The sequence below is a fragment of the Euprymna scolopes genome, chromosome 36 (assembly GCF_053919585.1).
Source record: "Euprymna scolopes isolate OS-2025 chromosome 36, ASM5391958v1, whole genome shotgun sequence".
NCBI lineage: Eukaryota > Metazoa > Mollusca > Cephalopoda > Sepiida > Sepiolidae > Euprymna > Euprymna scolopes.
The window spans coordinates 47,689,444-47,705,069 of NC_136517.1; positions in this window are offsets into that span (position 1 = coordinate 47,689,444).

Sequence of the window (15,626 nt, forward strand, 5' to 3'; positions counted from 1 at the left end):
GGCATGGAGGGTATTCGAGGATAAGGGTTAACGTTTGTACGGTAGCCATTAGGACAATAGCGTAGTAATCGTTAGGAGTGGAAATTTGGTATGAAAGCCACAATGTTATAGTCAGCTGGAAAGCAGTCTAGTGGAACAGAGTTCCACGGGCGGGCGGTTCTAGGAAATAGGCTTTGTCCATGGAATATATGTCTATGTGTAGGAACCGATAAAGAGTGGATGAAATTATTGTTAGTGGTTTATGCTAGATTAGTGGTTTTTGTTGCTTTTTTAATTTTTTTATTTTATTTTTTTCTTTTTGTTTTGTTTTTTGGGGTTTTATTTTTATTTTTTGTTTTGTTTTGTTTTGTTTTTTTACTTTAATATTCTTTACTTTACTAATATTCATTTATTAGTTAGTAAGTACTGGTGTATTACCAAAATGCAGGGGGGGGGTACTAAGACAATACAAACAACCCCGCCCAAAATTTATTTAACTATTAGTATTTATTTGCTTTCCCAGCAAAGACAAATGTGACACGAGGTCGTTTTTAAAGTGGGGTTAAACCAGCTCCCCGAAAAAAAGGGAAAAGGGGAAGAGTTGTAATTTTTTATCTCGTAGCGGGGTTATTGTAAAGAATGATCATTTTTCGTTAAAGGGGATGAGGGTTGCAGTGATTGTTGAGAGAGAATGTCCTTCTTTTAAGGTTAAAAAGATAAAAGTGTTTCAGCAAACATATATATATATATAGTGAATAAGTGACAAAAGACTATATTCCAAAGTTCGTGATGTTGGCCATCTTATAGTTTATTTCTTTTGATTTGGTTGACATTTACAATTCTTGACAGTATCTGTTTCGTAGCACAAAGTCAATCATTTAATTATTATATCAATCAGCGAATCTATTTTGCCCTTAACTCATCAGAAGAAATAGCAACAATCAATCCATCAAAAGGAAATAAAGTGCGTTTTGATATGATTAAAATCTGAAAATTGGAAGAGAAGCTGTAAATACCTTATAATATGTTTCCATTACGCCATTCTAAAATTTTAAAAATGGCATAAACGGGATGGTGAAAGTCTTTAATATTTCGAAAAAAATTATCTCTTTTTCAAAAAGAAAAAATGTCGTTAAAAAAATGGAAAATATCATAAAACGGAACCGGTTCCGTTTTATGATATTTTTCATTTTTTAACGGCCGCTTTGGCCGTCTTTTCTTTTTGAAAAGAAAATGATATTTTCGAAATATTAAAGACTAACACGATCCTGATTATCTCAAACAGTATGTTCGTATTTACTTATTTGCATCTGCGATTGTTTTAAGAAAATAAATGGATACACGAAGATAAAAAATAATAAGCCCATTCGTTTTTCCATTTTTTGTTGATAAATAACATCAATTCAGCTGCCAGTTCCCTGCATTGCTATTGCCGTCTAATACTCCTTCGTATTTATTTACCAGCAATGCTTCAAGCAAACTACATTTCACTTTATATATATATATATATATATATATATATATATATATAAAATAAAATAAAAATTACAATTAAATTTACCAAAATGATCCAAGATAGTAAAATTAAAGTATAATATAAATATTAAAGAATTAATATTTATAAACTCCGCGGATTAAGGACTATCCACTTACCAAGTGTTTCCTTTTCAGATTAAATATGTTTTTAACTCTTTTTCAAAGTGTTTTTTAACATGTTTTATTAACTGTTTGCTCGTATATATATATATATATATATATATATATATATATATATATATATATATATATATATATATATATATATAATAAAATGGTTGAAAGATACTGGGATTAGTGTTCTACACTGGCCTAGCCAGTTACCCGACTTATATGCCATCGAAAATGTGTGGAAACTTTGAAGTTAAGAGTGCATGCAAGAGATCCCAAGAATATCAAGGAATTGAAGTTTGCAAAGAAGAATGGCTGAAACTACCAGCAAGAAGTGCTTGTAAGAAACTAGTAGGCAGTTATGGAAAGTGTTTGGAGGCTGTAAGGCAGAACAAAGGATATACAACTAAATATTAGTAAATGTGTTAAATTATTTTGCATATGAGTAATTTGATTTTTCCTTAATAGATATTTTTCAACTCAGTATATCTTCAGTTCCGTTTTATTTTTAGATAATATCTGTTCAAAGATCGAACGTAAATTTAATTCAAATTAACTTGATATACTTTTATCTATAACTATAAAAGTGAAAATGTATGTATGTTTGTGTGTCTGCCAAAAACTTTCGACAGACACAACAAAAATTCACAAACTCGGTATCATATTGAAGCCCCATCCTTCGCTCAAAAAATATAAAAAATACAAGTCGTAACATCATTTAATTTATGTGGCTGACCACTTCTTAGAAGATTTTTAGTATTACAACCCATTTTTTCCACTTTCTCACGACAGCCTCAACTGTATCCACTACCAAATTTATTTCTGCGGCTATTTTCCTGTGCCCCTTTCTATCTTTATGCCTTGCTACGATTTTATGGCGCATATCATTAGTCAATTCCTTTGTTTTGACCATTTTAGAACAGTAATGAAAGAGGCAACCTGCGCAGTGTCCGAGAGCTGTTAGCAACTGACCTGTAAGGGCCAGAACCTTGTGGTACCTTCTGATTCATTTAAATATTGTAGCAAGATTAAATGACTGCTTAAGAATGAATTTGACAGTGTGTTAAATACTTTTTCATATGGATACTTCGATTTTTCCTTAATAAATATTTTTCAACTCAGTATATCTTCATTTCCATTTTATTGTTAGGCAGTTATGGAAAGTGTTTGGAGGCTGTAAGGCAGAACAGAGGATATACAACTAAATATTAGTAAATGTGTTAAATTACTTTTGCGTATTTATAATTTGATTTTTTGTTAATAAATATTTTTCAACTCAGTATATCTTCATTTCCATTTTATTTTTAGATAGATAATATCTGTTCAAAGATTGAGTGTAAATTTCATTCAAATTAACTTGATATCTTTTTTAGAAATACGAAAAAAAAAGCAATCTACCAAATACTTTTGCTACCCACTATATATATATATATATATATATATATATATATATATATATATATATATATATATATATATATATATGATTAGTTTTTTTTTTTGGAAAAAGAATTCCAGCAGAGTGTTCAATTAAAAGGAAAATCCAAATTTTAAGAGCGTACTTATATTTTGTGTACAGAAAGTTGTTAGTTGAGACAGGTCATTGGTACCGTCGGTTTCAATCCCGATAATAAGGCCCGTTTAAGGTATCCTTATCAAGCTCTCTTCAGCCAAAGACGAATATTGGCTGAAGAGAGCTTGATAAGGATACTTTAAACGGGCCTTATTATCGGGCTTGAAACCGACGGTACCAATGACCTGTCTCAACTAACAACTTTCTGTACACAAAATAAATATATATATATATATATATATATATATATATATATATATATATATATATATATATATATATATATATATAAAGCTAGGTATGTGTGCATAGTTATATATTTGTATTGCTGGCTTCATTTCTATACCAATTAACAAATCACAGCTGCCAAGCATAAGAGGTTGTAATTATTATTGTTGTTGTTGTTGTTGTTGTTGTTGTTGTTGTTGTTGTTGTTGTTGTTGTTGTTGTTGTTGTTGTTGTTGTTGTTGTTGTTGTTGTTGTTGTTGTTGTTGTTGTTGTTGTTGTTGTTGTTGTTGTTGTTGTTGTTGTTGTTGTTGTTGTTGTTGTTGTTGTTGTTGTTGTTGTTGTTGTTGTTGTTGTTGTTGTTGTTGTTGTTGTTGTTGTTGTTGTTGTTGTTGTTGTTGTTGTTGTTGTTGTTGTTGTTGTTGTTGTTGTTGTTGTTGTTGTTGTTGTTGTTGTTGTTGTTGTTGTTGTTGTTGTTGTTGTTGTTGTTGTTGTTGTTGTTGTTGTTGTTGTTGTTGTTGTTGTTGTTGTTGTTGTTGTTGTTGTTGTTGTTGTTGTTGTTGTTGTTGTTGTTGTTGTTGTTGTTGTTGTTGTTGTTGTTGTTGTTGTTGTTGTTGTTGTTGTTGTTGTTGTTGTTGTTGTTGTAAATAAATTAAAATTATTTTCAGTAACGCAATCCATAGAGTAAATGTGGTATTGTGATGACTGCAGGATTGAAAATGATCATGAAAGAGAGAAAAAAACAGTTGAACAAATGGGTAAGATGCATTTAGTTTAGGGTGGATAGGCAGTGTATAATCATTGACCGCCTTTCCCTAACCACCTACTCCCGATATTTTTGAGGGCTTCGTGGCTAATTTGTTAAAATTGTACCATAATTGTTTTGGCAAATAAATAATTCAAATGCCTGTATTCAGCCGCGTCTTGTCTGGCGTATCTCAGTGAGTGCGAATGCCAGAGATACTAGCGGGATTTTCAAAACTGACCCTAGCTGTGAAAAGACGCTGGCTCTCTCTCTCTCTCTCTCTCTCTCTCTCTCTCTCTCTCTCTCTCTCTCTCTCTCTCGCATTCAACCGACCTTATCTCACAACCTACACGTGTGCCTGATGTGTTATTTACTTCTTTCCCACCACAGGAAGATGTGACACAAGGTCGGCAAATGGAAGAATGTCGCTCCAGCGCCTCTTAAGAACGAGCGCTCTGTCCTTTTAAAAACTGCGTCATCGGCGTTTCCCAGTAGGGGCGCTTCAAATAGTAAGCAATAAACTTACTCCATCTGAAAGATTAAAGGGAAGGGTGGACCTCCTAGAACTGCACAGAATATCAGCCATTCCTCAGTTAATTGGGAAAAAGCTATTTCCAAAATGCCTTTTACTTTGTTGGCTTAGAGCCGAGACAACTCCCTGGCTTGCCAACTAAATATTGAACGATACTATGAGCGGAGTAGAAAAAACGATACGTTAGAACGGTAGAATTTGTTTACTTAAGTTTTGACAAATATTTGTTGGCATTGATTTTGAAGATTGTTATGTTGTAGTCAGCAAGGGAGTAGTTTTTGGTATACTATTCCACAGATGGCAAATTATTAAAGTGTCGATAGAGAGATGAGGTAGACTAAATAATAACAAAGCCGTCGGTGGATCATCGCATCAAATGGATTATACAGCTCAATGAGACAACAGAGGCGCGCTCAAAATATACTGCTTTCTTGGTTTAAAGACATAAATGACCAAAATAAAGTTTGAACCTTGCTTTTAAACGTTAATTAAACTTAGAAATGACATTGTAATCGACAACTTCAAAATTCGATTTTTTTTTTCACGATCATAAAGTAAACAAGTAAAGTTGGGACGATTAATCGGAATCGGAAAAATCGGAGCTTTTGGGGGTATGGGAATCGGTATCGAAATCGGGAAAAATTGAGCTTATTTTCCGATGCTAAAACCGATTCCTTTAATTATCTATTTTATTTTATTTTGTTTTTATAAAACGTCTTCCGCTGCTTGTAGTAATAATAAAATAGCAAATATTTATTGATTTTAAACTTCCAGTAAGACTAAAATCTCTAGATCACTCCCTCACAAGCTTTCTTATACGTTTGAGAAAATACATGCACATTTAGGATGTGTTTTCACAGTAATCGGGACAAAATAACACTTTTATACTTAAATAATTCGAGATTTATAAAGAACTGGAGTCGGAATCGGTAATTGTATCGGAATCGGGAATTTAGTACGGAATCGGTAATTGTATCGGAATCGGGAAAAATATTGGAATCATCCCATCAATGTTAGACATATATTTTATTTATTAACTAGCAGGGTTACCTGGCGTTGCCAGGGGCGAAAGTGTAACCTATTTCTATTAATACTTCTACCTCTCTCTATCTACCTAACTATCTTTCTCTCCGCAATCTCCTCTGTTTCCTTTTCAGCCCATTTCTTTCTAGATGGACATACAAACACACATACACACAGAGATAAAAGATTTCTCGAGGAATGCGTCGGGATTTTATTTCTAAATTCGTACATAATAACAACTGAAAAACCGACCGCTCTGATAAAACCCGGTTTAGTTGACCCCAGAGAATGATTTTTTTTTCTAAAGTTTAGATATTATTTATCTAGGGCAAAACTAATCAAGAATAAACGAATTTTGTGGGTGTTTATTTTGTAGTCTTTTTCTTACATTTATCTTGGCATACAAACACTCTCACACGGACGACTAACCTTTATTTAATAGTTTGATTTTTCTCCGATACCTTTCTATTTATAAATCTTTTCAGAAAGACATAAGGAATTTGCGGAGAAAGGCCATGTGAAGGTTGTCAAGATCCATAAGTGAACGTGTTTCTGTGGAACAAACTGAATTCGAACTTGACGCAGCTAGGTTGTCAGTTCGTGCCGTTAACTATTTTGTCATCGCCACTACCCAAAGGTTTGATGTTCTCGCGGTAGATCCTAGGTTGTCAGAATTCTGTTAAGATAAACCTCAGCTAGTAGTAATAAACTTGCTTCCTACTACAGCAATGTGTCGCACAAGGCCAGAACTTAGAGAAACCCAGCTCTTCTGACAGGGTGCTTTGATCATGTACAAAAATAGACAGGAATAGATGTTAGCTTTCCTTGGTAGAAACGCCACGAGCGATCGGCAATACCTGCCATAAGGAGGAGATGTTATACGGGATGATAGTATCCTAAGACCAAGACGAACAATACCTAATCCCGCTAATATTTGAAGCCAAATTTATACATAGACCAAGTGGACTATTAGATATTGATATTAATTTTTATTGGAAAACATTTTCGGGGGGAGGGGATAGAATAAATATACATCGTAATGTTATTTATTCAAGTCTGCTCTATCTTCAATTAGCGGGGGTATCCGGCATTGCCCGAGTGTGAAAAAGTGGATGGGGAAATCAAAACAACAGTCGGCAGCTCGGATGGAGAGAGGTGCTAAAAAAAGTGATAGTAGTCAGGCAGGCTTGAACCCGTAACGTGAAGGAGGAAAAGAAGGTAAAAAAAAACTAACGTCTTAGCTGATGCGTCCATCGCGAAACCGGAAGTCGCCAGCGTTCGAATTAAGGATAGTCAATCCAAAGGAGAAGATGACTTGCGACAATGTCGACGCAAAAACCGTAAAAAAAAAACGGCCCAGTCGAGGATGAAGGAATTAATGTTTTTGGCCATTTTTTTATATTTGTCGTCGGGGAGGCGGAGCTTCGTAACGATACCAAATTCTTCAGGATCCGTCGCGTGTGTCAAAAGATTTCGGCATGCATGCATACATACATACATACATACATACATACATAATGATTGCAATGTCTTGTAAGACGATTGCCACTCCCTCAGTCACTAAAAGTCCATGTGCCCAAAGATGACTTTTCAGCCCTGCCAGCGATTTGCACACCCTCAAGCAGACATGACACTGAAAACGTTCATTGGTTTGAATGAAACTATCAGCAGCGGAACATGTTTCATCGTGCGCTTTCATGTGATTAACAAAACCTGCCTTAGACAACATAACCCGATCACACACCTCATAGATCCAAAGATCTCCATGATTGGGCGGTAAGGTTTGGCATTTTCTACATGCTCTCTTGAGCTTTGCTCGGTCTATTTTGGCTGCTTCAAAGTGTTCTGCGCCCCTGTATATCAGTGTCCCTCAATGCTTGCGATCATGCACTTGAGACTCCCAACTATGAATAGGAATATGAAAGCTCACCAGACTCTCCTTGATGCTATCACGAAAACGTTTTTTGGGCTTGTGCTGGGGTCTTTTTCCAAGAAAGAGCTAACCATAGAACAACATACATACATGCATACATACATACATACATACATACATACATACATGCATACATACATACATATATACATACGTACATACATGCATACATACCTATATACATACATACATTCACATTAGCAAAAAAGTGAAATTTATATAATAGATAATAACTGTTTTTATATGAAGTATAAATGGTCTATATGCTAGGATCAGGTGGTTTCTGATTATATTGAACTTTACGTGACGGAGACATGTTGCTATATTCCTGCCTTTATAGCTACAATCAGGATCTCCGTTATTTTCGTCAAAATTGGAAATATTTTCAAATTCTCACCAGCTATGGGCAAATAGCTCCACTGTCTTGTGGGTGTCTTGGGAAAGGTAAAGGCTACCCTGACAAAAATCCGGTTTGGAATCACGAGAGGCCAGTTATAAAGCAGTGCAACACTTTCCGGCAACTCTTGAAGCTGCACTCGCTCCGACAGTATTGGCTTACCTTTCCGTCGGAATTTGTCTGCAACGCTGAGGAGTGGACCCTGGTGAATGGGCAAATCTAGGTTGCCTTATCACCCGGAGAGGCCACTCCAGCTTCAATTTTATAGCTACAGTGCATCAGACCAGATGCAGAATGCCATTGTCTCATTAGACAGGAGGCTGCCATCATCAAGTCACGATAACTGTATGCATCTTCATCTGTTATGCTGCCATTGATAATTCTCAAATATAAATTCAAACAGTATTCATGATTTTCTCGAGGTGGACAAAATGATGTGAAGGCGAACACTGAGAATTTTTACCAGCCTAGGATTCACCTTGACATCGTTTTGCAGCTGGCAAAGACAAGAATTCATACTTACATCCCATAAAACAAAATAACGTCGCCTCATTTGATGATAAAATAGGCGGGTTTCCTATATGAGGGAGATTGGGGATAGTTCAGTAGTCATTTTCTTAATATTAATGAATCATTGCTAATCAAGACCCAAACGCCACTCAAGAATAAGAGTTAATGAGATTGTTAGTTGTTTATGAAAAACACTTGGCGATCACGCATATTAACTTACTAGAGCCATTGCTTGTTGTATACGTCACTAAACGTCATAGGAAATAGATGGTTAGTCAATTTGGTGACCCCCACAATTAAGTTCCACGATTTCTTGTTTGTTTCATTATATTTTTACACAATATTTTTTTTAAATTATTTGAGACAGTTAAAATTCATTTTCGTTTCTATATCTTATTTAATATATTACATGTGAAAAAGTCATATTTTACATTTAATATTCATTACCTCTGTGAAAATATGTCTCTAAAAAGAACATATTTAAAAATGTAAATGAACATAACTATTTGAGAAAAAATCTGTTTACAAATATTCCTATTATATTTAAATGCAATATTAAAATGAAGCAGACGATACGTAATTGGGCGGCGTCGCCAAATTGACGAACGCCGTCTATTTTCTATGACGTGTTATGACGTAGATAACAAGTAATGGCTCGAGCAAGTTAATATGCGTGATCGTTCAACACTTTAAGAAGATGAGAAATAATGGCTTAAATCGTCAGAATTTGATTATATAAGTGAACTGCTCGACTAGAATTTGTCAACAAGAATTTGTCAACATTGAACTTTAACGCGACCTTCTTGTATAATTTATTTAATTATTTTAGGACTATTGTCCTCATCTTTTAGTTGTTGTTTCACAAAGTTTCGGACAATTATTCCTCTGGTCTTCGTCAGGTGGTTAACCTCAACGGGATAGGAATGTTGAATCTCCAAACTGCATCAATAGCAATTACAGCCTCCAATAGTTGTTGTCTCACCACAGTTTGGACAACTAATCCTCTGACCGACTTTGTGTGGGATTGAAACCGCTACCTTCAACCAGTGCTCACCTGGAATCGTATATATTCCGCGTCTCTATCCACTGAGTAGTCAAGTTTGGATTTTTTGGTTTTATAAATCCACATTTTTCATATTTGTTCTTCCAATTGTTGGGTTCGTACCAAATGTTATATTATTGAATTAATTTGAAACTCTTTTGAGAAGAGTAATTTGTAAATTTATTATCATCATCTTTTACTTGTTGTTTTCATGACGTTTCGGCCAATTATTCCTCTGGCCTTCGTCAGGTGGTTAACCGCGACGGGATAGGAATGTCGAATCTCCAATTACTGCCTTCAATAGTTGCTGTTGTCTAACTACGAAGGCCAGGGGAATAATTATCCAAAAACAACAACTAGAAGATGGGGATAAAAGTCCGCAGATAATTAAAAAATAAAATAAATTATACCAATTACGCATCTCAATAAGAATTCCAAATTAATTTAATAATATAACAATCGGACCGGATAATTGGAAGAACAAATATGAAAACCATGGATATAAGACCAAAAAATCCAACCTTGATTGCCCTTCGGGACCCATGGCGCAGATGATAAAAATGCGGAATATCTACGATTCCAGGTGAGCATTGTCTGAAGGTAGCGGTTTCAATCCCACCCAATCCGGTCAGAGAATTAGTTGGCCCAACCGTGGTGAGACGACAACAACTATTGAAGGTGGTAATTTCTATGGACGGTTTGCAGGTCTCCTTGATCTTTTCCTTGCAATTTGTCCAGATATGTGCTCATCTTCCGTTCTGTCTCTATAGGGATCTTCTGATCACTCAGTTGTCTCGGTTAAGATAAAAACAAAATGTAGTAAGTCCTCAGATGTACCTCTCCATCGTACTTATATCGATACTCTATGGCTTCCAGACATTTATATCAGATCTAATTTTGGGTTCCATGTTTAAAAAGAACGTGTCCTGTATAGTATCGGACCTGAGGAAATGGTTAATTGTCGATATAGACAATTTCATACTCCCCAAGAACACTACTATTGCGCATAGAAACCACTATTTCCACTGTTTTCAATTAAATAGATATGCTGAGACTAAAGTCTGCTTTAAGACTGCAAGCAACCACTGTAAAAGAGTAATAAAGAACACGAGAGTTGTATGCTCAATCCGTCAAATCCAAAGTAGCAGAATAGTAGCTTGGTTCTCATTTAGTTTTGGCGAATAACAAACAGGGTTCTGAACCGAAGCATGTCCTCTATCCCAGCCATCATCAATAGACCTGAGGTAATATCATCATCATTTGACAAAGCAAATTTCTTTGCCAAGAACTTTGTAGCCAATTCTACCCTATTCGATTATGGCCGCCTACCCACCGTATATCCTTTTGTGTCTGAAAATATGCTATGCAACATGCAGATATTTGTTCCTGATGTTACCAAGCTTGTTAAAGACTTTGATTTCAGTAAAGCAACTGACCCTGACAGAATTCCAATCATAGTGCCCAAAAAGCTTCAACCAGAACTATCTCCCACACTTACAAAGCTGTTTAAACATTGCCTTAAGGAGATATGCTTCACAACACCCTGGAAAACTTTATTAGTTTGACCTGTATTTAAAATTTCTGGAGATCGGTAATCTGCCTCTCAGTACAGACCAACAAGTCTCCTGTGTGTCATGAGTAAGTTGCTGGAATCTGTGATAAACAAAGAAGTAGTCAACCACCACAACAGAGATAAGCTACTCAGTGACATGCAATATGGTTTCCGTTCTGCTAGATCTACAGCTGATATGTAATATCACACAGGATTAGTGAATCTCTCGACAAGGGCTTTTTTTTAGAGCAATATCTACTTTACAAGATTTCCAGTCATGCAATAGTTGGAAATGTCTTCTCAGTTATTAAATCTTTTCTCTTTGGTAGGCTTATAAGAGTAGTCGTCAATGGGCAGAAATCAGAAGTTCAGAGTATTAACGCTGGCATCCCTCAGGGCTCCATCCTGAGCCCATCTCTGTTCTTGATCTTCATTAATGATCTCCCAAATCACATTCTTAGATCATTCGTGGACATTGATGCAGACGACACCACAATTTATGGCGACACTTCAAAGGCCGAATATGACGAATAATTTTCTGATTCTCTCTCTTCTGATCTTGAGCACGTGATTCAATGACAGAAAAGGAGGCTGGTTAATTTTAATGTATCTAAAACAAAGTTTCTCTCTTTTCATCATAATTGCTCCTACCTCCATCTGACCCCAATTGAAATGAATGGTTCTCGTCTTGGGAAAGCACTATATCTTGACAAGCTTCTGAGACTGACCTTTGCTCCTGATCTGAAATGGAATACATACATCAAATCTGTTACCAAGATCGCTGGAAAAATGGTTAGATCATTTTACCGTTCCAGTAGGTATCTAACTACCGATGCAATCCTCTATATGTATGAGCCAAATACGTTCTAAAATGGAATGCTGTTATCACATCTAGGTAGGGGCTGCTCGGCGCGCCCCATGTTGCCTTGATAGTGTTCAAAACCTACTTTGAAACCTAGTAGATGATTTTTTTTCTCTTCCCTGCAACCTCTTGCTCACAGAAGAGACGTTGCGAGCCGTTATTTTAATGGCAAGTGTTGTCTGAGTTCCAATCTATGGTACCCCTTGCCAAACTTCCGCAAAAACACTCGACTAGCTACAACCACTATCAACAATTTTCCTCACTCTCTAACTGTGCCTAAATCTAAAAGCAGATTCCATGAACACAATTTCTTTCTTTGAACTGCCCGCACGTGGAACACTGTTCCATTGGTCCGCTTCCTGGCCGATTGAAATATGGTAACCTTCAAGTTCAATGTAAGCAAATTCAGTTTGAGCCGTCCCCTTAAAAAATCAAAATTCTACCTAATCTACACAATTAAAGATTACTAAACTGCCATCTAACATTTATTAACCCTTATTCTCGAGTGGCCTTCGCGCCTTGGTAAGTGATGACTCTCTTGTAAAAAAAAGGCGTTGCCAAGGCTGCTGTGAAAAGGTGGGATTCCTCTTCAGAAGTAGAAAAGTTCTCAAACCTGCCTATCTCTACAAGTCGACTATTCTCCCGCGCATACATTATTGCTGTCACATTTGGGCTGGTCCATGAAGCACTATCCTCTAAGACATGATCTAAACAAAATGCTTCTAGTAAAAATAGGTTTCACGCTAACAAACTCCAACCTCTGTCCCATCGCCACAATGTTGCTTGTTTGTCAGGTGCTTTAATTAAATGTCCTCCAACGAATTTGCTTCATTGATGTCCTTTTCACTTTGCAAAATACCCTCGATCAACTCATCAGTCAGCAAGATCCCACCATTTTACTGTTGTGGTTCAAAGATGTTGTGGGGGGGGGGATTTCTACTCTAATAGTTTCGTTTCTCGGGCTGCGAATCTTTAGAGTTCTTTCGTTGAGTTTGGTTGTTTTACGGCACATTCTTCTTCTTTTTCGGATTATTTAATGCCAAATCCAATTATTTTGGAAATAGTATTCATGTTGCACCCAGTTATTTTGCAGAAGGTTTTTATTCTTCAAGCTCTTTGTATCTTCAATCGCTAGTTTTGTAGTGTTTGGTTTGGTGGTTTTATAGCGGATTTTATTGTTTTTGTTCCTTGCCCTGCAGGACATAAGTGAGTTTTGCAATGGGAGAGGGAAAAGGGTTACAGTATTGATGTTTGGTTCATTTTAAGTTAGGAACCAGTTAGGAAAGTGGGGGAAATAGAAAGAGAAAGGGAAAATGGGAAGAAGGAAAAAGGGGAAAAGGTGGGTTGTTGTTTTTGGTTTTGGTTTTGCAGAACATAATTAAGTTTTGCAAAAGGAAGTAGAAAAACAAAAAGCATCAATGCTAGGTGCATTTCGTCTCAAGAAGCCAATATCTTCAGACGATCTGATCTGGTTGCACCAGGTTTAGAGTTTTCTTCCAGCTTTCTGTTTCTCCGACCGTACCAACATGGAGAAGTGTAAATATAATGTGAACAAATACCTCGCTGCACAATTCCCCAATGACACAATGATGTTGACTCTTATAAATCTGACCCCAATACACGTTAGCTCCTTGCGTTTCAGCGGTAATAAGCCTTATTTGGGATGAATAAATGTGAAAATAAAGAAGAAGAAGAAGAAGAAGAAGAAGAAGAAGAAGAAGAAGAAGAAGAAGAAACATGTATCATAATTACTCTGTATACTTGCTATAATGACAGTTGTTCGGTGTAAATGGTCATAAAATGACTTAGTAGAGATGCTCCACTTGATCCATGGCTGTACCTGTAGGTTCGCGATGGACTATTTAAACATGAGCAGATTCATAAGAAGATCGTCATCATTGGATAACAATGGACAACAAATAAGAAGAAGAAAGAATAATTTCTTTTATGTATGCCTCCATGATGATGATAACATTTGATAACAAAATTCCAGCACGTATGAACGATAATTAGTCTATACTAAATATAATATTCTGCACTATTACTGCGCCAAATGCATGTTATTGCGTTTCACACTTGCTTTAATAATAATAAGAAGAAGAAGAAGAATGATAATAATAATAATAATAATAATAATAATAATAATAATTTTAAATCAATGATAAACGGCTATTGCGATAACGCAAACTAATTTGCAAAGATTATCAAAAGAGGTGGAGAGTACTTGAAATCTGTGTAGACATGCTGCCACTCAGACTCCAGGGAACACGACAGATTGTTATCAATGAGAATATTTGGATGACAGCCTTTGTGTAAACTCCTCCTACAACTACTACTACTAATAATAATAATAATAATAATAATAATAATAATAATAATAATAATAATAATAATAAAACACAAAAAAACACCACATGGAATCGTGAAAACTAAAACTGAATAATTGCAAGTTAACCCCCGACCCGCCCGAGGAAGGTCAAAGATGATGGAAAGACCGAGGAGAGAAAGCACTAACCAGAACTTCACTGGATGAGCGCGGAAATGGCTGAGACCTTGGGGAGGCTTATTGCCACCCGAATTCCAGTGATGGTCAATGGTCGCTACCAAGGAGAAACTAATGGTAAACGGCTATTGCGATAACGCAAAATACTCTGCACAGTCATCGAAAGAGGTGGGTGAGTACTGGAAATCTGTGCAGACTTGTTGGCACTCAGACTCCAGGGAACACCACAGGTTATTCTCAAAGAGAAAACTCCTAGTGTGTTGATAATAATAATAATAATAATAATAATAATAATAATAATAATAATAATAATAATAAATATAGGTATTAAAGTCCAATGATCGTAGTTTGCATTGTAATTGTTCCGAATGATGGTTACTTTGTATGCTCTGTAGTAGTAGTAGTAGTAGTAGTAGTAGTAGTAGTAGTAGCACCAATAATTTAAACATTTTCTATTCTGTGTGGTTACTCTTTGATAGTAATGCTAATAAACTGCATTATAATTACTCCGAATCTATGATGTTGTACATTACTACTTTGCTGTTGTAATGTTGAGAGTCCGTATCGGCAATTTCTTTCTTTTTTTATGACAATTGTTCTGCCAACAATGATAATAGTCTGCATTACGATTAGTTTTAAAGTCAGCAATCTGTATTATGATGTACTCATGATAGGATCGCATCCATTTATTCGTACTCCGAACATCTGCTATTCTGTGCGTGGTTACATATTCTGCAGTGACGATAATAGCCTGTATTGCGACCGGAGATTTTGACTGCATACGTCCTGGTGATGACTGACCTTGTATTGAAATATTTCTCATTCAAACGAAACTAGTGCAACTGCTGCGGATTCTGTTAGAACTACCAAACCGAATAGCATGAATATTATGAGTTCTAGCAGCCTCGACGTCGATGTCAACAACAGCGGAGATTGGCTAGCAAGCTTGTTACGCAGACAAGTATTACTATTGTAAAAGTATTCAATAAGATCTCTGCTCTATAATCGTAGTCATAGGCCAGATTAACTCTTGCAATAATTGTAGCAAGTACTTGCCACGCTACAATATATATATATATATATATATATATATATATATATAT